Genomic DNA, 6,000 nt, shown 5'->3' with positions numbered 1-6,000 from the left:
CACAGACTAAGGTGCAAGCATCAATGTCGTATATTATTTATGATTTATCAATAATTGTCTCATCCATTATTACTTAAGGTCCTTATCATGCCTCTGTTCTACTTTCTCTTAAAACACACCATTCCCGTCCCTCTTTTTACAAAAACTCCACGGCATGCATGAAGGCGTGAAATATCCCATTCAATTATTGATGTTACGTCAATGTTGTCATTCAGATTCCATTTAAAATGGCAATAGGAAATAGACTCATGTTAGGGTTAACCATAAAGAAATGGCAGCATCACACATGGGAAATGATTAGTAACAAATGGAACATTGAATCCAGAAATCTTATTACTTTTTAATTTATACGCTCAATTAACACCTTAGAATATCAGGTAATTTCAGGTAAAATTGGTACTTCTCTACAATTTCAGAACACACTGTCAGTTACATCAGTATAAAACTGGTATAAGCATTACATATACTGCAGCTATACCATAGATATTTTAAAGTGTGTTTGATATATTAACCACTTTGCCGAATTGTGTATTTTAACCTGAAAATTTCAAATATCTATTTTTTTATTGGCCCAGCAAGTTTGGGATGATAAGGTTTTGCTGTACGTAGTAAAAATAAATTTCTGAAAATGAAATGTAGAAATGAAGAAATATCTCAAGGGAGATCACCAAGAAAGTAGCAAAAATGGTTGGGTCATTATAAAATCTTCTCAAGTACCACCTGGCCAGAAAAGTGAAAACTTAGAGGAAGCTTCCACAGGTAGTGTAGATTGATTGATTGATTGTATATTGTTTAACGTCCCTCTCGAGAATTTTTCACTCATATGGAGACGTCACCATATGCCGGTGAAGGGCTTCAAATTTTGACCTTTACTCGGCACTCAGGGCCATTGAGCAGTGAGGGCTCTTTATCATGCCAACGCCTGCCGCTGACACAGGGCCTCGGTTTTTAAGGTCTCATCTGAAGGACCCGCAACTTTCACTTCAAAGTGCTGAGCGCATGGCGAAGGAACAGTTGCTACCCATTTTAACGACTAGGTCAGTCGCGGCCGAGATACGAACTCACGACCTCCCGATCAATAATCAAGTGAATCGATGGCATATATGATTGATTGAATTACCAAAAATTTTAACTTTATTTAAAGGCTACAATAAGATAAAATCATGTCATGTAAATATTCACAAAATCCCTGTAAATCATAAAATAATATTCCTGTATTTCTGATTCCCTGATTTCTTCTGTCGAGTCCCATGCATGGGCTAGAGGCTTACAGGCAAAATTTCTGCTCTTTATACTATAGCAAAACGTTTAAAGTGCATACAGGTGGCTTCTAGGGTATGCAAAGACAATTTAAGGAGGGATGAACATAGTAGTTTGGTCTATTAACAGAGATTATTGGCCATCCAGCTATCCAAGCTCAGTGGTTAGAGCACCTGACCATTAAGGCATTGTCCTAGGTTGGATTCCAGATCCATGCAGCTATGGTGGTCAGACTGATTCAATCCCTGGTAGCAAGTTAGCTCAGTTAATTGATAGAGCACCTGACTGGAGAATTCAGGGGGCCCAGGTTTGAACCACAGACTGGCCAATGATATTTTTATCTTCTCCCATTAAACAACCAAAAGTTTTCTGCTATTCTCCAGTTACAGTACCTAGTCAAAGATTATCACTGCTGTGACTGGTATCAATTCATTTTTGTGAAAAGTACATTCTGTGGTCACCAAAAGGTGTACATAAGGTCGTTTATCAAAGTTAAATGGCTGATAACGTTTGTTTTGGGTTAACAAGCTCTCGTGCAATAGCACCTGTATTTAGTCTTATCTATAGACAAAGAGAGCACCAAATCACCTTTGATACAATACAGTACAACAAATCTATAACCTTCAAAACAAAATTTTATCTATGCAATGTTATTAAAATGAACCATTATTAGATCTTCAGCTTAAAGATAATCCTGCAAACTGCTACAGAAACAAGAGTAAAATAGCTAGCATAGTGGGAAATACAGATCATTTTTGGAAAAGACTTTTACCGTGCATTGCCCCTGAAATAACACATCTTTTAAAGATTCACCATATCAAGAAAAACAAAAGGTAAAAAAAGTTAACATCTCATGACTTGCAAAAATTATCCACTCTTAGCAGCTTATTTGTATACAAATATATATCTTTACATATAGGGAGTCACTGCTCTTAAAACCAATGAACAATATTTAATTGTAAAAGTATTCCGGCAATGAACTGAAAACAGAAAGAGCTGAAACAAAATACACTATCTGTTGTTTTGAAAACTAAACAACCTAAAACTGTCAAAATTCCATTTGTTATGATAGACCAATTCAAATTATAAGCTAGGACACACACTCTGTAAAACAAATTAAAATAGCCATAAGCTAGCTTTTTTTTTTTTACCCGGTACATGAGAAGTTGTTTGTTTATACATAATTTGTAATGACTGCAGAAGTTTAACCACACATAAACATGTTTACATGTTTATTTAAAAAAGGTGGATCATCTGGAAAACAAGAGGCCCCTTGGCCACAACACTCACCTGAGTCACTTTGACCTTGCTATTCTGCATCAGAATCTTTCTCCAAATATGCAGTGGTTAAAACTGGCTCAGACTGGTTCTTGACTCACAGCACTTCAAAATTGTTAAAAGTTTACAGATGGATAGACAGACAGATGGACAGCAGACTGCATGTGTTCTGAAAAAGTTCCTTAAGCGAAGTACAGCTATTTCTCTTTTGATATCATGCAATAGATGAAAGGGATGGCCAAAAAATTGCAGCAATGTTAATACTACTCACACCTTGTAAACTTTGGGGGGGGGGGGTCTTCTTCAGCATCAACAGGTGAGTTATGACTCACAGAAACTTTAGTTAGTTATCTGGAATAAGATTTAGTGTGCATGGTAATGATTCCTGTGTTCAATTTTAATATAATCCCCTGCCCCCCCCCCCCCCAAAAAAAAAAGTCAAAGATCTTGAGAATGGGACTAATGAAAGAAATTTAAATTGCTTTACCCTGTTTTATCCTATAACCTGTTCAAAAGAATTTTTTTTTATGTTTCCATAAATTAGGTCTGCTTATAGTCCTATAAATATGTTTTAACAAAAGCGTTATCAGCCACAGCAATTTGTTGCTTGGGGTTCTTTTTTGTCCTCTTTCCGCCAAACCTGCATCGCTTGACGTCACAGTTCCAAACTGCCTGACAGCTGGACTGGGTACGTCAATAACAAACATCCCCCGATGAATGGACAAGACTTCCGATTGATAAAGGAAGGAGAAGACTAAATTAATACACTGCAGATTACTGCATTCATCTGCTGTGAGCCTTGCCCATTAATTAGCTTGATGCTGTAATAAATATAGCAGGCTAACATTTCCTTATCAGGAAATGCGTCTGGGGAACATCGCTTAACATCTAGTAAACAACATCTCGAAGATTTGTCTCTATGATAAACAACTTTGACACCTTCATTAAGAATCCATTGTAATGATATTGTACAAACAACTAAAAGAAATATTTTTGTTATGTTGATAAAATAATATTTGTGCAAAGAACACAAAATAAAAATACTTTGCATATTTAGTTCTTTCAGATTAAATGACTTCAAAAGACCATATAAATTTACATGAATGACTTTAATTCAGGGTACATCAAATTAAATTTTACAGGATGTTAGATAAAATCCATCTCAGATTAAGTAAGGAACCTTATTTGTACCTGTTAAGAATTATTCTAGAAGATATCACCATACCAATTTTATACTGCAATGCTTTCAAAAAAAAATTTCATTAAGCAAAGTAAGCAAATCTATACTGAAATAGCATCAACAATTAAATTGTTTCTTTTAACTTACAGTGCTTGAAACATTTCCTTTAATTAATTATAACTTCTCTAAGCCTGGTGTAATCAATTTATGTACGTCATGTAAATCAAGCACAGACAAACTCGTTAGAAGTGTTTTTGAAATATTTGTCAGACATCAATTTTCAAATGTCTCATCTTTAATTAAGAAATGACCAATTAATGAATACTGATCAATTTCCGAAGAACTGGCAATCAAATGTAGTGTAAAAAAATTAGGGATGGCAATCAACTGTAGCCAACTGATGAACCATTGGACGTTCTGACCAATTTATCGGTTTATCATATCAAATGTTCTCAAAAATATTTTGTCAGCCTTTTAAAAAATGTTACTCAAAATAACAAGACTATAAATATTTAACATGTAGAAATATAAATAAAATGTTTAAATTTGATAAAGGTCCAAAATAAAGGGGTCCAAAACAAATTCTATTAATTGTGCTTTTTTATACCCCCCGCTTGAAAAGCAGTAGGGTATACAGCAATCGGTATGTCCGTCTGTCTGTTACGCTTTGGGCTACCAATCTCTTATCCGCAACTCCTCTCATACCATGAAATGAAATTTGATGAAACTTTCACAGAATCTTTATTACATATATTGCCATTGTGGACCTCATATTTTACTTTTTGAACCGACATATATTTTGGGTTTCCCATGGCAAAACATGGACACTGCCATTATATTAATATGGGAAGGGGGAGGATATCATTTAGTGAGATCATTGCTCACAGTATCTCTAGTTTAAATTACAACTTTTAGGAAATTGTAATGTTCAAATTGACTCAAATATTTTTTATTCGACCAACCGAATACAGATTTTTCTAACTGATAACCATCATTGTGACCGAATAATCGGATAACCAAATAAAATTTGCCATCCCTTGTAAAAATTTTCAACATCTTTAAGGTGCTTGCAAAGTGCAGTCTTTATTACAACATTCAATCAAAAAAGCATTGATCTTTCAAAAGTTTATTATTTATATGTCAAAAATACAAATAAAATATTTAACGCAATTTTATGACATTATTTTTTGAAAATGTGAAGTAAGCTTTTTTGTGCTTATGGTTGCATTAAAAGTTACCTATTTGAACCTTACACTAGCTAATATTACTTCACAAAAGGTACCTACCAGGCAGTGTACAATCTAGTTTGATTGATTGTGTCACATAAATAATTCAAACCAGAACATCTCCAGCATTTCAAACAGTCACCTTACAACATTAGATGGTCGACTGTACTCAATTTCAGAATTGAAATCTTTCAGAAGTAAGTGATTCATAACATTATGGCAATAAAAGAATTTTAATTTATATTTTAAATTCAAAGTTTGTTCATTGGTTTGGTCCTATTGCTAACTACAAAAATCATCAGATCTTTCATAACTTCTCTCTGTGTTATTAATCTCCTTTGAAAAGGCCATGGCTCAATATAACAGAAAATAAATTTCATTTTATATATCTGTTCAACTATAAATTTATACTCACACCCTGAATCGCCAATTACACCCCCAGGATCATGAAACAGACTGAATCGCCAAAATATTTATTATTAATTGTAGTAAAACAATATTGTTTTTTGGCCTGTACAACTTGTACAACATTTTAGTACAACTCAAAGATTTTGACTTAAGCTTAAGATGTTTCATGATCCTGGGGCCTGATCTGAAAGCTCAAGTGAGCTTTTCTGATCACCCGTTGTCTGTCATCCGTTTGTTTTGTCTGTCCATCTGTTCGTCTGTAAACTTTTCACATTTTCAACTTCTTCTCAAGTATCAGCTGAGCTAATTTTATCCAAATTAATGGTACAAAACATCCTTGGGTGAGGGAGAGCTTAGATTGTTAAACCGAAGGGCCATTTTAGTCCCATTGCAAAGGGCAACAAAAAAGGTGGGTCATTAAAAAATCTTCTCCAGAACCACTGAGACAGAAAAGCTCAGTGTTTTCCTTTTATTTTGGGTCATTAAAAAATCTTCTTTAGAACCACTGAGGCAGAAAAGCTCAGTGTTTTCCCTTTATTTGAAAGTTAAGGGTTAGAGATCAGTTGTAACAGGCTAGGGGCTGATGTTTATTAACAAATTTTCAATAGACCTTACAACAATTTAATTTTGAATTTTTATTTCAAAGCG

This window comes from Saccostrea cucullata, unplaced genomic scaffold, assembly GCF_032062105.1.
Source record: "Saccostrea cucullata isolate Sc308-1 unplaced genomic scaffold, CSIRO_AGI_Scuc_v1 ctg268, whole genome shotgun sequence".
Classification (NCBI taxonomy): Eukaryota; Metazoa; Mollusca; class Bivalvia; order Ostreida; family Ostreidae; genus Saccostrea; species Saccostrea cuccullata.
The sequence above is the reverse complement of the archived record's forward strand: the minus strand, read 5'-3'. Positions refer to the sequence as shown.